Source organism: Triticum aestivum, chromosome 3B (genome assembly GCF_018294505.1).
Source record: "Triticum aestivum cultivar Chinese Spring chromosome 3B, IWGSC CS RefSeq v2.1, whole genome shotgun sequence".
In the NCBI taxonomy this organism is placed as follows: Eukaryota; Viridiplantae; Streptophyta; class Magnoliopsida; order Poales; family Poaceae; genus Triticum; species Triticum aestivum.
This window is the reverse complement of record NC_057801.1, coordinates 11,476,713-11,494,335: the sequence shown is the minus strand read 5'-3', so window position 1 is coordinate 11,494,335 and position 17,623 is coordinate 11,476,713. Positions and strand designations below refer to the sequence as shown.

The window sequence follows — 17,623 nt, the reverse complement described above, 5'->3', positions numbered from 1 at the left end:
CCTCAGCTCCATGCTCCACGAGCCTGGCCAGCCCGAGTCTACCAGCTTGGTGCCATGTCCTGAGTCGAGGAGTATGTTGCTCCGCTTGATGTCGCCATGAAGCACACACTGATCCCACTTTGTGTGGAGATAGCGTAGTGCAGATCCCAGGCCAAGGATGATTTTGTATCTGCATTTGTGTTCATTCAACAAGACCAAGTTAAGCAATTATCATACATATTTATCGATCGACGATCTACTAATGATTAGATCAATTTTAAATAATGGGAATGATAAAAAGGAGGGAGTTATTTCATGGTGGTTTTATTCATTTCAAGTTACATGAAGTCTTAGGTTTCCTCTAAGTCAAACTAAGTTTATAGAAAAATATGCCGACATGTACAACATCAAATATATATATATATATATATATATATATATATATATATATATATATATATATATATAGAACGGAAATGCATTTCATAAAGAGTAATAAAACAAATTTGATGTTGTACATGTTCAAACACTTTTATATAGACTTTGATTTAGAACAAACCTAAAATTTCAATTAATTTGTAGGAGAGGGAGTAGTCATGTACCTCTCTGACCAAGTGAGCAGACGACTAGTGCTGTAAATGTGTTGGTCGAGGCTGCCTTCCGGCACAAGCTCATAGACGAGCATGAGCCCTTTGCGGCTGTCGGACCATCCTAGCAAGTGCACAAGGTTCCGATGCCTCAGCCGGCTTATGATCTTCACCTCCGCCTCGAACTCTTTCCTCCCCTGCGCAGACGATTCCGCAGACAACATCTTGATGGCCACCGGGCTGTCTTGATCACTGAGGCTGCCGCCCCAGTAGACGTTGCCGAAGCCCCCTCGCCCGAGCTTCCCCTCCTCTGCCAAATCCTTGGGGAATATGCTCGAGGCTGCTTGTTTTGCCTCCCGAAAATCCAAATCAGTGATTCCCTCACGAATCCCCTTCCAGAAATCAAGCGCTCAGCAATCCTTGCCCTCCCCAAGAGCGCAACTCTCGCGTGATTTCTACCTTCCCAAGTTGCGTAATATTTTGCCTCCCTAATCCCTTGTATGAGTCGCCTGACATTTCGATGGAGCCCCGATGCATTGGTATGTCGGCCGGCTTACTTCAATCCCAGCGGCGAGGCAGCAACGGGACCGTCCCTGTCCGTCCAAGAAAAACTTTGCCAACTCGGCAAGGACGCACGCACCAGGAGAGGAGTGCCGTGCCCCTCGCGCGCCTGTGCATCCTGCCCGGCAGTGACTTAGACCCCGGTGAGGTCCTCGCTCCCGGACGCCTCTTCATTTTCTCCTCCTTCCTCTCCGTGCGCTATCCCACTCGCTGATGCCGCCTAATGCGACACCCGAGCGTAACGCCGCCTCCCCACGCCTCCCCACCATGGCTGCCGCCCCTCGCAAGCTTGCACCGCCGTGGTCCGTGGCTTCGACGCCGGAGAACTCCTCGCTCTGGCCGACTCTCCATGTTTTCCTCCTTCATCTCCACGCATGCCTCCCGCCTCGCTGCCGCCGCCTGATGCGGGCGCCTGAGCACAGCGCTGCCTCCTTGCCATGGCCGCCCCGGCAAGTCAGAAACTTCGCCCGTCCACCTAGATCGAGCAGGGGGAGGCCGGCGGACGGACGGATCGATGCGGGAGGCTTGGTGGTGGCCGGATCCGGGGCGCGGTGGAGCAGAGGATGCGGATCCGGGCAGTGGCAGCCGGATCCCGTCGGAGTCGTGGCCGGAGGCGGGCGGCGCGGCTGCCGGCGAAGCTCGGGGCGGCCATGGTGGCGCTGCAATGAAAGGGGGAGAGAGATGGTGAGAGGGAGGGAGGAAGGAGAGGGAGTAGGAGAAGGCAGGGGCGGCCACGTGACCTGGTCGCGGCGGCGGTGATCTCCGATGAGGCCGGCCGGCGTGGCGAGGCGGCGGAGGAAGGTGGGGTCGAGGCGAGCGCGTGGCGCGGAGCCGAGCTCCCTGGCTCGGGCGCACGCGTTTCTGCCCCAAAAAGAACTGCGGGTTGAATAGAAACAAATGCGGGGTCGTTTTTGTAAAAACGAAGCGTTTTGTTAGACATCCACTTAAAAGTAGGACTGCGCGTTGAATACTCAGAAACAGAAGGACTTTTATGCAAATATGCCAACGACGTACAACCAGATGCCATAGCCGCTTTATTAGTAGGTAAAGATTACTACCATTATTTTCAATCAATTTAATCACTACTACATTGGTAAATATGCATGGAGCATGGTAGTTAATCAACCAGATCTTATTGAATGACACACATACAGATACAAGATCATCCTTGGACTGGGATCTGCACTGCGCTATCTCCACACAGAGTGGGATCAGTGTGTGCTTCATGGCGACATCATGCCCAGCAACATACTCCTCGACTCATCACGCAACACGAGGCCTGCTCCGGTGCTCCCCCCTAACCTAATTTCGGAGGGGTATTTTTGTCCCCGCGAGTTTGTTTTTTCCTGCCCAGCCGTAGCCCAGATCCAAACCCTGTCTAGCCCTGCCAAGCCCTGTATAGCCCGGACCGTATACGTACAGGACCTGGTCTGGAAAAAAAACATCACACGACCCCATGACCACGTAGGACCTGCCGGATCCAATCATTCACGCAGCTCCATCAATCTCGCGAGCATTCACGCAGCTCCATAATTCACGCGGTAGATCTCCAGCGTCGCGCGGCTATCTTGTCGGACAGCGGGCGCGGCAACATCGTGAATCTCCAGCGCTCACAGGTACCGCATCCTGCATCCCCCTGCACCCCTCTAGTCTCGCTCGCGGCAACATCGAACGAACTGCCGCCGTCAGAGATAGTGGTTAGCCTAGCAGGGAGGGTAACCTACCTACCCGGCGGCGCATGCAATCGTGGATCTTGTTCTGGTAGTGCTGCTCCTCGTGATCTGGGTTTCTTCAGTGTAGGGTTCACGTAACGTCGGTTGCCGTCGGCTGTGTCCACCAGGACTATCATTATTTGTTGTGGCGGCTAACCTAGGTATCCGGCGGCAGAGGTAATCACAGATCTAGCTAGGTTTTGTAGTGCTGCTCCTCGCGATTGAAAGTGATCACGACGGGTGCCGTGGCCATCTTCCTGACTTGGTTTGGCAGATCTGAACGGCCTCGGTTGGGGTTGTTTACATAACATCCGTGATCGTGAGCTATGTGTTGATATTTCATCATTGATAATGTTTTCATCATTTGTTGTAGGAAATGGCGGACGAGGAGTTAACTGATATGATGGTAGACATGGAGTTTGGAGAACTGATGAAAGACTGGATAGAAGATTGGTCAGATGATGACAATTCAGATCTTGGAAATCAGTCAGAGAATGGGAACGAATGGGAAGATTTTAATGTGAGTGGCATTACCATGTTGTAATTTTTTGGTGCCATCCTACAACATTATATTTTGGTGTTGAAAATTTGTAGATGGATGAGCATGATGATGGTCAGGAAAACAATTCGGCGCTCTCAAATGAAGATTACATTAGTCAGGTACGTAAGTGAAAAAAATTATTGGCATGCAAATTGAATTCATTCTGGAATATTATATGATAAGTAATTATGTATTTGTGTTGTATTTTTCAGTTCATTTCCGAATGTCATGATGCATACGACTATTACGGTGAATCCGACGCGGAGACAAGCCTTAACGACGAATCATCAGATGCACCTGATTCTGGGGATTCGCAGTCGTTGGTCACCATAAGTAAGGTATTTGTGTAATCAATGTTATATGAAAGTAATGTTAAACCATACAAAACAGTTTTCATGGCTATGTTTTGATTGTGTAGGTGACAGATGATGATGGGGTAATGAATGTCCAAGATACTGCCAGTGCAGATGATAAGAGAGATATGTTCATGCAGATAATGGACATGACTTTTATGGCTCATGTAGGTCTCTTTCACATTACACCATAGAGCAGACCAAGAAGTTTCAGTCTCTTTCCTCTTGTTCTGAAGAATGCTACTATACAACTATTATATTGTTGATACAAAATTCAGTGTTCAGCAACTCGGACATCAGACTTCCCAACATTTCAAACCAGGAAGGCTCTATGAGTGAGAAAATGTCGGCGTGAGGTATGGCTGTGGAAGCAACGAGACGTTTTCTTGAGGCCGAGACAACGTCAGGCGGAGCTTGCTGTTAACAATGATTCTTTCTCTGTAACTCTTAGCGATTGAATCTGGTAATTATGAATGGACATGATTGATTGTGTCAAAATTGAGCCGTGTTTTGTGTATCATGCAGACATGAGTCGTGCACATGGTCAGCTTTGACAAAACATGATCTATTATGTTCAAAATTTATTAGGTCATTATTTTATCTTTGACAAAACATGAAATTTAAGTAAAGAAAGAAAAAGAGAAGAACAAATATAACTAAAGGAGCCGACTTAGCTTGGAAGGCTTCAGTCACCCGTTTGCAAAATGCATAGTAACGGATCCCTCAAGCGCTAAATAGGATATGTCGCCCAGGCGTGGGTGCAAGCACCAGAGCCCGACGAGACGACCAGTGCACAGTGCATCTGCCGCTTACCCTATAAGCTTTCATCCACCGCTTCCAGGATGGTGCCATTCTCGTACATGTCCCAGATCCACATGAGCAGTGGGATGACTTCGCCAACCTGGTGTTCCAGCCCAATCCCTGGGCGCTGGCCCGACACGACGTACAACAGAACGATGTCGAAGATGTAGACGTTCGCTTCGGGACTCCGTCGGCGTGAGCGAATAAACTCCGCGTGTATGTACCTTTCAGTGCCCTTGGCTATCTTCGTCGTCTGCGGCCCGACGGCCCAGCTCCACGATCCACGAGCCTCGCCAACCCAAAATCCGCAAGCTTGGTGCCGCCTGATGAGTCGAGGAGTATGTTGTTGGGTTTGATGTTATCATGCAGTACACATGAATCGCACTCCGTGTGGAGATGGCGTTATGCAGATCCGAGTCCAAGGATAGTTTTGTATCTATATGCACCGTATATGTGTTAATTCTATCGGCTAGACCAGGTTAATTACCTCGTAATTAAGGATGTGTTTGGTTCCAGTCATGAGGTGGAATGGCATGGTCGGACCTGCTCTAGAGCCTCGTTCTTGCGTTTGGTTCATAGGTGGAACCGGAACCAAGTCATTCCCACCTAGCGAATATTCGCCGAATATCCGAAACAGGCTAAGACCTCCAAATCGGAGGAATCACGCGGAACCGGTTGTCGCTCTTTCCTCTTGCCCTCTCGAAAGCCTATCGCATCTCCCTCTCGTCTCTCCCTCCCTTGATGTGTGCTGCCGCTTGATAACCCACAAGTATAGGGGATCACAACAGTCTTCGAGTGTAGTATTTCACCCAAATTTATCGCTTCAACACAAGGAGAGTCAAAGAATATTTGTAAGTATAAGTGGTTGAGTTGTCAATTCAACCACACCCGGAGAGCTAAATATCTGCAGCAAAGTGATCAGTAGCATAATAGTATAATAGTGTGATAGCAGTGGTAACAGTAGCATAATAAACCACAATGCAAATACTAAATTCTAGTAAGACGTGCATTGCACGTGCACGATTAGTAGTGAATCAGAAGTACATGACAATATTGAGAAACTATTCAGACGTACGTTTGTGCAATTAAGTTGTAACAACTAGTCTCCGGCAAAGTAGATTTGGTCATCTGCCACTGCTAGCCCAAGACACGTCGCTTCAAGCATTGGACGATGAGGTTGATGCGGTGTTATGAGCATGTGATCCAGTGGTAACGCTGGCCGGGGATGGCCATGACAGGGCCGGCAGCGTGACGTCCTCTGACTGCAAAACGTTCATGAGCTGCACAATGGACGGTCGCGCCTCTAGACGTGGGTGCGTGCACCAGAGCCCGATGACCAACGCATGATGCATCTGCCACTTACAGCTGTGGTCGAGCTGCTGGTTGTCCCCATGTAGCCTTTCATCCACCGCTTCAAGGATGCTACCCTTCTCGTACAGGCCCCGGATCCAATTGAGCAGTGGGATGTCATCATTAACCCTTTCTTTCTTCCCCATTCCTGGGTGCTTGCCGGACACTACCTCCAACAGAACGACGCCGAAGCTGTAGATGTCCGCTTTTGGGGTCGGATGGTGTGTGTGAATAAACTCTGGGTCTATGTACCATGGAGTGCCCTTGATGATCTTCGTCGTCTGTGGCCCGGCTCCATGATCCACAAGCCTTGCCAGCCCAAAATCTGCCAGCTTGGTGCTCCATGATGAGTCGAGGAGTATGTTTTCGGGTTTTATGTCACCATGCAACACACATTGGTCGTACTCTGTGTGGAGATAGCGTAGTGCAGATCCCAGGCCAAGGATGATCTTGTATCTGTATGTGTGTTCGTTTAACAAGGCCGTGTTAATAAAATTACCACCATGCATATTTACATGTTGATTTGCTCAATCTACTAATGCTTAAATTAATTTATAATAATGCGGATGATCTAAAAGGAGGTAATCATTTCGTGATTCCAAGTTAACTGAAGTTCCAGATTCTTTTTCTAAGTCAAGCCAAGTTTAAAGAAAAATGTGATGAGGTCTAAAACATCAAACATACTATATAGTATAGAAATGCATTTTATAAAAAATCTAGAGTGGAGCTAAACGACCAGGACGTCACACGGTGCAGCGCGGCGCAGAGACCAGTTGATGCCGCGAAGCCGACTGAGACTTGCTGGGGTAGCTCCCTCTTCATGTCCACCGACGTGCTTATGCTGTATGGCGGCTCGTCACCGTTGATCTGGAGAAGGGCGACCAGAAGACCGGTGCGGTTGTCGTAGCTGATTTGGGCGGTCATGATGGCGTCATTCGAGACTAGGCGCTTGGTCACGTTCGTGTAGGCCGTGGAGTTGAGGGAGTTGACGTCTATGCCCATGTGGTTGTCGCTGTGGTCCCAGGGGTTGAGGTAGGTGTCGAACTCCACCGCGACTAACCGCGCATCACCGGTGACGTTGAAGCGATTGCTGAAATTGAAAAGAGCAAGGTTTTCGCCCCCGCTGTTGGGAAGGAGCCTCGACGGGTAGTGCACCAGGAAGAAAGATATACCGTCAGCACTAGAGTCGCTGGTGAGGCTCGAGTTACATAGACCAACATTGTCTTCCGATCTGTTTTGGGGCTTGATCTGGAACGTGAAGTTGGAGGAGAAGCTGGCCGCCTCGCCAGTGGCGTCGTCCCAGAGCGGCACCGGGCGAGCGTACGATGCCCGGCCAACACTGAAGACATTGGCTGCGATGTAGTTCCTCGTTAGGTCGATGGCGCCAGAACCCATCCATGCGTCACGTTCGCAGCTGAGCTCCATGTCGCAGAGGTCGCCGGAGCCGGGGCTGGAGAAGTTGAAGTTGAAGGAGAGCGCGGTAGCCAGACCGAGCAAGTAGCAGAGGCAAACGATGATGTACGCGGAGACAGAGAGAAGATGGTGAGGGCTCATGATTGCAGCAGCCATTGTTGCTTCTTGGCGAGTAGGGAGACGTATGGCAAGGGGTGCGAGTGCACTCGATCGGTATCTACATAGACGGATTTGGTACCTACTATATATGTAGAGGGATCGATTTAACAGCTTTGGTTTTAGTGGAAGCTCCGGACGGCCAGCTTGAGCCACCACACGGAGGATCCAATGTGATACGTCTCCTGGCATTGGATTTGGGATTCCTATGCTAGAATATTGAATTGTGTGGTTACTATGGGATGACATATATTGCGTCGGTTCTCACATGTGCACGTAGGTCAGCTTTTGGCGCAAGTGTTAAGAACGGATTAGGCTGGCCATAGTGGGGTAAAATACGAACGCCCACACGTGTGGCAGTTTTACAACTCGTCCACGCGCGTGGATCACCGTTCAATCGAGTTTGCACGAATCTTGACACATTGAGACAGAATTTATGTGCCACATAGGACGGGGCTGGTGTGTGGACGTCGGAGAGTTCGCCCACACGCCCCGCAGCACGCGGTTTGCCAGCTGCGCTGTTTGGGCGAACTAATTTCTGCCCTCACAACCACCACCTAATCCACGCGCGTGTGGGTGGGCTGCTTTTCGCCCACACGACACTCGTACATTGTTGGATGACAACTGCAGTTACGCGTACGTGGCAACTAAGTAAATACACATGGCAACTATGATTTGTTGCTAGACGACAATTGTAGTTGCGCGTATGTGGCAACCAGATAAACACACATGGTAACTGTAATTAACCATACATGGCAACTATGGTTGGACCCCACGTGGCAACTGGGTAAACACAGATGGCAACTATTGTTTGACCATATGTGGCAAGTAGTTAATCACACACGACACGTGTGGGCAATTCTAATGTTTACCTATACACAGCCCGTGTGGGCTGCCTCCTGCTCATGACACACACGGTGTGTGTGCGGATGTCTAGTATGCCACATGTGTAGGCGTTATCATGCACTTGGAACTCGCAAACATGCTTATAAGACAGACAATTAAATAAGAGAGAGAGGGTTATAGTAACATAAGTAGATACCGTATCATAATAAATATTATGCTACTATATGTCATGCATGGCAATAAATTAGATCACCTACGATACTAATTTATGATACTATGCATTGTGGATATAATATCACACATTAGTATCATATGCATGATATTAGTATATCATACTTTCATTATGACCCGCCTTAATGCATGCGATTCAGGCCAGGTTCGATCCTTCCCGTTTGAGCGTGGCTGTTGCCTTCGGCAACAACTAAATCGACTGCAGCGGGGTGAATGCCAAGTGCCGACAATATGAACCGGCGGTCTCCGTCGGGCAGCAGCGACGACGACAAGGAGGCGGTCGCCGCTGTGGGGCTGGAGGACGACGAGGCCGTGTGGAGGAAGGCCATCATCATGGGCGACAAGTGCCGGCTGCTCCAGTTCTCCAGACACATCGCCTTCGACTCCGACGGCAATCAGCTGCCGCCCCCGCCGGCGGCCAAGAAAGCCGGCCCCGACGATCACGCACAAAATTAATTAACACCTCGAATTCTCCATCATCACCGGTGGATTCATGTTGGCGTCAACTAATCATTAATCAAGTCAAGTCGCGGTTTCTTCTCTTGTCGATTTTGGTGTGCTGTGTGTACGCGCGCGATGGCAAAGGTCCGGTGTGCACGTAGGTGACATACTACTTGTACGTAAAGTGTGTGCATCAGCGTGTACTACTTACTGTGCTACTCATGTCACGTCTCCATCTTTTTGGAACAAAATTTAGAGCTAATTACGTTGGTACAATTCTAAGATTCCGTTCTCTTAAACATTCTGGTTTCTAAAGTTACAAACACACAATATTGCACAACGGAAACAAGCTTTCGTTGGTAAGTACAATTCTAGGATCCGTTCTCTTAAACATTCAGTTCAGAACATCACTTGTGGGTGAACAACGGGATATATAGCTACATCTCGTGAGCGTAGGTGGATGGAGATCAACCTATCAGCTACACTACACCGGAGATTGCCGGTGTCAGGGGTATTCTCATCAAAGTCAATGTATATAGACTTGATAAGCACTAGTCCAATACCAAAGTCGTGTCCATTTTTCTTGAAAAGCCTTAAGGCCATTGTTGGAAAATATGTTTTCTCTTTCCCTTTCAAGAAGACCTAAGGCTTCACAGGACCTTACAAATACACGCTTCCTTAGGCCTTACCCTTGCCCTTGCCGTCGTCGCTGCCGCTGGTGAGGTCGCTGAAGGCGCGCGGTGGCCCAGCCCACGCGAACACGCTCTGCCATGCTGCGAAGGCAGCCTCCTCCGGTGTCCGCTGCCATGGCGGGCACACTGCTCCTCCTTGCATGCCCAGACCATCTCTCGCTCGTTGTCGGCCTGCTCCTCGGCCAGCCCGTGAACCTTTCCAGCTCTCCAAGTGGGGAAGTCAAATATTTTGTATGTTTGACCATATTTATACAACAATACACCGAAATTTATGCCATCAAATTTGTAGTATTAGATTCAGGATAAAATATACTTTCATCATATATCTATTTGGTTTCACAAATATTGATATGTTATTGCACAAAGTCGGTCAAACTTTGTGATAGTTTCACCCTCCAACAAAGTTAGAAGTACACTCTTCAAAGGACGGAGGACGTACATTTGTTCAATTAAGTCGTAACAACTAGTCTCCGGCAAAGTAGATTTGGTCATCTGCCACTTCTAGCCCAAGACAAGTCGCTTCAAACATTGGCCCATGAGGTTGATGCGGTGTTATACCCATGTGATCCAGTGGTAACGTTGGCAGGGGATGGCCACGACAGGGCTGGCAGCGTGACGTCCTTTGACTGCAAGAAGTACATGAGCTGCACAATGGACGGTCGCGCCTCTAGGCGTGGGTGCGTGCACCAGAGCCCGACGACCAGCGCATGATGCATCTGCCACTTACAATTGTGGTCGAGCAGCTGGTTGTCCCCATGTAGCCTTTTATCCACCGCTTTAATGATGGTGCCCCTCTCGTACAGGTCCCAGATCCACATGAGCAGCGGGATGTCCTCGTTGACCCGGAGTTTCATCCCCATTCCTGGGTGCTGGCCAGACACGACCTCCAACAGAACGACACCGAAGCTGTAGATGTCCGCTTCGGGGATGGGATGGTGTGAGCGAATAAACTCCAGGTCCATGTACCATAGGGTGCCCTTGATGTTCTCCGTCGTTTGTGGCCCGGCTCCATGATCCACGAGCCTCGCTAGCCCGAAATCTGCTAGCTTGGTGCTCCAAGATGAGTCGAGGAGTATGTTTTCGGGTTTTATGTCACCATGCAACACACATTGGTCACACTCTGTGTGGAGATAGCGTAGTGCAGATCCCAGTCCAAGGATGATCTTGTATCTGTATGTGTGTTCGGTCAACAAGGCCGGGTTAATAAATTACTATCATACATATTTATGCATTGATTTGCTCAATCTTATAGTGCTTAAATTAATTTATAATAATGGAAATGATCAAAAAGGGGGTAATAATCATTTGGTGATTCCAAGTTAACTGAAGTTCCTGTTTTTTTTCCGAATTCAAACCAAGTTTATAGAAAAATGTGATGAGGTCTAAAACGTCAAACATATATAGTATAGAAATGCAATATAAAGTATCTACTAAAAACTAATATGATGTCGTAGATGTTGGAATATTTTTCTATAGACTTTGATCAGATTCAAAGAAGTTCGATTTAGAACAAACTTAAATTTTTAATTAATTTATAAGGCATAGTCACGTACCTTTCTGGCCAAGTGAGGAGACGGTTCTTGCTGTAAATGTGTCGGTAGAGGCTGCCTTTGGGCACGAGCTCATAGACGAGCAGGCTCCCATTGCGGCTGTCGGACCAGCCTAGCAAGTGCACAAGGTTCCGGTGCCTCACCCGACTTATAATCTTCACCTCCGCCTCGAACTCTTTCCTCCCCTGCGCCGACGATTCCATGGAGAGCATCTTGATGGCCACCGGGCTGTCGTGGTCGCTAAGGCCGCTGCCCTGGTAGACGCAACCGAAGGCCCCTTGCCCAAGCTTCCCCTGCTCCGCGAAGTCATTTGTGGCTGCCGCGAGCTCACAGTAGCGGTACCGTCTAGGTCCTACCCCTCTCTCGAACTCAGCTTTCTCGCGTCCTTCATCATTGGAATCAGCTAGCCTCTTCCATTTCCGTCGCCGGAGAACTATAGTGGCGGTGACAACGCAGACCAACACTAGAAAAGCAACGGCCAATAAAGGCAGCAGCACAACCACTAGTCGACGTTGCCGCATAATGGTATTGGTAGGCACCCTTGCATCATCTAGAGTGGAGCTAAACGACCAAGACATCACCTGGTGCAGCTCGGCGCAGAGACCAGTTGATGCCGCGAAGCCGACTGAGACTTGCTGGGGTAGCTCCCTCTTCATGTCCACCGACGTGCTTACGCTGTACCATGGTCCGTCGCCGTCAATCTGGAGAAGGGCGACCAGAACGCCAGTGCGTTTGTCGTAGCTGATCTGGGTGGTCATGATGGCGTTGTATGAGACCAGTCGCTTGGTCACGTTGGTGTAGGCCCTGGAGTCGAGGGAGTTGACGTCTATGCCCATGTGGTTGTCGCTGTGGTCCCATGGGTTGAGGTAGGTGTCGAACTCCACCGCGACTAACCGCGCATCACCGGTGGCGTTGAAGTTATTGCTGAAATTGAAAAGAGCGAGATTTTCGCCCCCGCTGTTGGGAAGGAGCCTCGACGGGTAGTGCGCCAGGAAGAAAGATATACCGTCAGCACTAGCGTCGCTAGTGAGGCTCGAGTTACAAAGACCAAAATTGTCTTGTGATCTGTTTTGGGGCTTGATCTGGAACGTGAAGTTGGAGGAGAAGCTGGCCACCTCGCCGCTGACGTCGTCCCAGAGCGGCACCGGGCGAGCGTACGATGCCCGGCCAACGCTAAAGACGTTGGCTGCCATGTCATTCCTTGTTAGCTCGATGGCGCCAGGGCCCATGCATGCGTCACGTTCGCAGCTGAGCTCCGTGTCACAGAGGTCGCCGGAGCCGGGGCTGGAGAAGTTGAAGCTGAAGGAGAGCGCGGTAGCTAGAGCCACCGAGTAGCAGAGGCAAGTGATGATGTACACGGAGACAGACAGAAGATGGTGAGGGCTCATGATTGCAGTAGCCATTGTTGCTGCTTGGCGAGTAGGGAGACGTACGTATGGCAAGGGGCGCGAGTGCACTCGATACCTACGTAGACGGATTTGGTACCTACTATATAGAGGGATCGATTTGCCAGCTTTCGCTTTTTAGTGGAAGCTCTGTACAGCCAGCTTGGGCCACCACACGGAGGATCACTGTGATATGTCTCCTGGCTTTGGATTTAGAATTTCTATGCTAGTCTGTTGAATTCATTCTGTGGAAATTATGGGATGGATATTTATTTATTTATTTATTTTGTTGTTATGTTCATTTGATCCTCGTAAATATATACAACATGGAAAGGAGATTAGAGTACAAGGCAAGTCATTGATGGTTTAAACGAAATCTATCTCCATCTATCCTAATATTTAACTAGCACACTTGACGAGGCAGCGGCGACGGTGCGTCGATGGTGATGGTCATGAAAATCACGTTGACGTAGACCTTGCGATGATGTGTCGGAGAAGACGCGGCAGGCGCGAAGTAGTACGTCGCTTGAAGGTGTCCTTCGTTCATGAAGTTTGTTGATGCCTTGCTGCCGGACAAGTTTTCTTTAACGCAACATAGACGCGGACGCTCATACATACACACATATATTCATCTTTATGAACGCAGGCATATGAGTACCTTGAAGTGACTGAGCCGGCATATAGTCGACAGGAATGTCTTCTCACACTAAAACTACATCGTTGAAAGGCCTGAAATAAATTCAAAAAATGCAACCGCCAATGTAAGTTTAAGACTTGAACCCTGATGAGTTAATTTCACCGTAATAAACAACCGTCTGAGCTACACAGTGTTCGCTGTTGTCGGAGAAGTTGATGGAGTCGTGTACAGCTTAGATTGATCGATGCAGATCATAGATGCGTATGCGTAAACTCACCTTGAATTTTCTTTTCTTTCTAAGAGCATTTACAACCGGATGTGTAAAATATGGCCCCTCAAATATCTACGGACGTGCCCGGGCGCGTCCGCCGGCAGTGACCGAGTATGCCTCAAATTTCAACGGTTGCATTTGGACATCTTACACTAGATTCTTAAATCCATACAAAGACATGCAAACTGAAATAAATCTATGTATTACGTCGATGACCTAGCTACTCATCATTCGACATGTCGACGATCTCCATGCCCGGCTCCGGCAGCATGGGCGGCAGCTGCAGCTCCGGCTCCTCCGGTGCCTCCGGCTGCTCCGCTCTGGCCTCCTCCGCCTATATATACGCGTCGAGTTTGGCGAAGAGCGCGTCGGAGGCCGCCTGCTCCTGGAAGAGTAACGCCCGGTTGGCCTCCACATAGGTCTCATTCTGGATAGACTCTAGGATGGCCTGCTGCTCCGCCATCTCCTCCGACTGGGTGACGGCGAACTCCGCCTCCACCTGCTCCATATTGAAGCCCGACAACTGCTGCTCCGGCAACTCCGACTTCTGCCGCTCCGCCTCCGTCACCTCCATCGGAGCCATCTCCTCCTCTCCCCCTGGCTGCTCCTCCTTCTCCTCCGGCTTCAAAGAGTCCGGAGGCAGCCCGGCAACTGTGCGCGGCGCACGCGGCTTGTCTCGCCTGGATCTCCTGCTGGATCTCGTAGCGGCGCTCCGACGCCAGCATTGCATAATAGGTGATCTTGCTCCGCACCATGGTGGATCGCCGGAGCATGGGAGGAGCACCGAACCGTGGGCAGAGCGTCGGAGCGGGAGAGGAAGGAGATGGATAGGTTCAGACTGGCGGCGCGGAGGGGGGGGGAGGTGGATGGATTAGGGTTGTGGGACATCGCCCGGCTTAAATAGCCGGATTTTGTCTCGGGCGGCGAGCCAGAGCGGCGCCACGCGGTGCTCACACCACGGCGACGGACGTGGCGTCCGTCGGATCGCCGGGTTTCCGGGCATTTTCGCGTGGGGACCTCGCCATCAGACCGACGTAACAGGCGTGTCCGGGCCTGCCCGTGTGCCCATATCCGCCTCATATTTAACTTGTATATGAGGGATGCCGGTCAGCCCGGGTGTTTGAGACCCGTTTGAGGGGCCCGTGACCGGTCAGTAACTGGGTGGGCCGCTAGGGCGTTTGAGGCATGCACGGCCTAGTGGTTGGGTTGCTTTGTGTCCCACGGTCTGGCATGGTCGATGGCCGTGCGCATGGCCCGCGCTTCGTGGGAGGCCACACTGCCACCTGTATCCGTGGCGTTATTGTCGCACCTGTGTCCGAGGGATCGATCCGCTGCATGTCGTAGGGTGTGCGCTATCTCCGGGTCGATCGTGGCTCGGAGCAGCTGCACGTGCTCTGCACCTAGCCACCAAGCACCGATTTCTATTGAGAAGATTTTAACCGGATAATCGGGTCGATCAAAGGCTAAAGAAAAATCAATCTAAGAAATTTCAAAAACTGGAATTGATCTAATCCAAGTAATCGATATGATTTACATGATCAAATTCTTTATCGATCGGGTGCCGCGCCCATGGGAGAGGAGATTAGTCTCCCCAGCGCCGGCATGCCATGGAAATGGTGGAGAAATTCGCCACCTAGGATTGACATCATTAGACTAAAGGCTCTAATACGATGTGAAATTATGGGGTGACTAAATATCTCTGTTGCCACTGTTAAATTGATCTGACCCTCGTGAGATTACAGGAGTAGAGAGTGATGAGAAGATTGGACTACAAGGCAATTCATTGTTGGTTAGAACCAAATTTATCTCTATCCCTCCTAATATCTAACGAACACATCTATACTTCTAACGAAATCATGCTCCAGCCGTCCAAAAGTCCGAACACCCCCACACTTCAAGGCTCCTTTATATGGTAGAAATAGGATCGATGTAGATGATCGACAATGTCTTGCACTTGAGACCTCTTAACCCCGATACCAAGTTCAATTTATGCTCTAACCTGATCATCCAGAAGTCCGAACTAATGAAAAACGCGGACAATATAATCAATATAGGGCCGGCAAATATTGTTGTCTGTTTTTACATGTCCTGCCCTTTATGTCTTCTAGCGTTGAATTTTCTGTACGATATGGCGGTATATATTGTGTCGTTTTCCAAATGTTCTGATCTATATGTCCCTAGCTTTGAGTTTTCTATAAGCCAGGGCCGGCATATGTTGGCGGCATATATTGCGTCGGTTTCCACATGGTTATTCTATATGTCTTCTACTCTGCATATATTGTGTTGGGTTTTACTCGCTTCTTCCTGGTTTATTTCGCCCTCACGTATTTTGGGTCAATTTTTGATCATTTATTTGTCTAACAAAGCACAAACTATATGCTATATAAAGTATTGTTTAATTTTTATTCGAGAGAGGCTTTCAATAGTATAATTTTTGTAACATGTAGTTTACACTGTAGTAATTAAATTTTAACCCAAAATAGAAAGGGTCTAATAAACCCAGAAGGTAGGAGTACATGTAGTCTACATGTCTCGTATCTTTGAGTTTTCTATATGCTAGGGTCGACCGCTTTCATATGTCCGGCCTATATGTCTTCTACTCTAGCTAATACTCCAAGCACATACCCTGGACACGATGTTGGAACTAACCAAACTTGTCGGACGAAGCCGTGTGATCATATTAGTCAAGGAGTCACGATTGTATACGTATGGGAATAGATATGATTGAGTCTTGCCTCACAAAAAATATATGATTTGAGTCGAGTGTGTCAGCTATTTCATGTTGAGTAGGACAGACAGTGCAGTGGAGGACTGGAGCGTAGCAGTAGTGGTGGAGATGGTCACATGAGTGGTGGAGATATGCACAGAGGGAGAGGTCAAACAGAAGGTGGCCGAGGAGAAGGATGAGTGGGTTCTCGAAGAGGAGGGTGGGGAACCGAGGATGTCTTTGAAGGCCATGGCGACTGATACCAAGCTAAAATGAATATTGCTAGTAGCAACGTACAAGATCAGAGTACATATAGAGGAGTGTCCAACTAATCCCACAAGAGAAGGCACATAGGGCCTTATGCATGCGTGGTGGATCTAGCCCTAGAGAACAAGAGAGATAGCTACAACAGTACAACAGAATATAAGGTTAGACATGTACACAAGATACAACACATTTAACAGTTCCTTTATTAGCAATCCTTCTTTCATATCACAGTCTCTCTAGTAAAGGAAATTTGGTCGTCTGCCTGTGATGGAAGATGTCCTAAGGCACATTGCTGCAAACACTAATTCATTAGTTGGCCGACGAGGACGCATTGTATCCATGTGATCTAAGGGAAACGTTGGACAGCGACCATGATAGGATCGGCAGCGTGACACTTTGAGACTGTAATACGTTCATGAGTTGCAAAATGGATGGTCACACGTCAAGGCATGGGTGCGTGCACCAGAGCCCGACGACTAGTGCACGATGCATCTGCCACTTACAGTTGTCGTCGAGGTGCTGGTTGTCTGCATGTAGCCTTTTATCCACCGCTTCAAGGATGGTGCCATTATCGTACAGGTCCCATGCCCACATGAGCAGCGGACTGACCTCTTCGACTCGGTGTTTCATCCCCATTCCTGGATCCTTGCCAGAAATGACCTCCAACAGGACGATGCCGAAGCTGTAGATGTCCGCTTCAGGGGTAGGATGGTGTGAGTGAATAAACTCCGGGTCTATGTACCATGGGGTGCCCTTCATGATCTTCGTCGTTTGTGGCCCAGCTCCATGATCCACGAGCCTTGCCAGCCCAAAATCTGCCAGCTTGGTGTTCCATGATGAGTCGAGGAGTATGTTGTTGGGTTTGATGTCACCATGGAGCACACAAATTTATGCCATCAAATTTGTAACATTAGATTCAGGATAAAATATACTTTCATCATATATCTATTTGGTTTCACAAACATTGATATATTTTTACACAAAATCAGTCAAACTTTGTGATAGTTTGACACTTCAACAAAGTTGGAAGTACACTCTTTAAAGGACGGAGGATGTATGTTTGTGCAGTTAAGTCGTAACAACTAGTCTCCAGCAAAGTAGATTTGGTCATCTGCCACTGCTAGCCCAAGACACGTCGCTTCA

At 49.1% G+C, this 17,623-nt stretch overlaps 2 pseudogenes; both read right to left on the bottom strand.

The window, feature by feature from the left end:
• LOC123067138 (uncharacterized) overlaps nt 1-7,453 on the bottom strand; it is a 43,778-nt pseudogene extending 36,325 nt beyond the window's left edge.
• A 2,698-nt stretch (nt 7,454-10,151) lies between these two features.
• LOC123064309 (L-type lectin-domain containing receptor kinase IX.1-like) lies at nt 10,152-12,616 on the bottom strand (annotated as a pseudogene).
• Nucleotides 12,617-17,623: the final 5,007 nt, after the last annotated feature.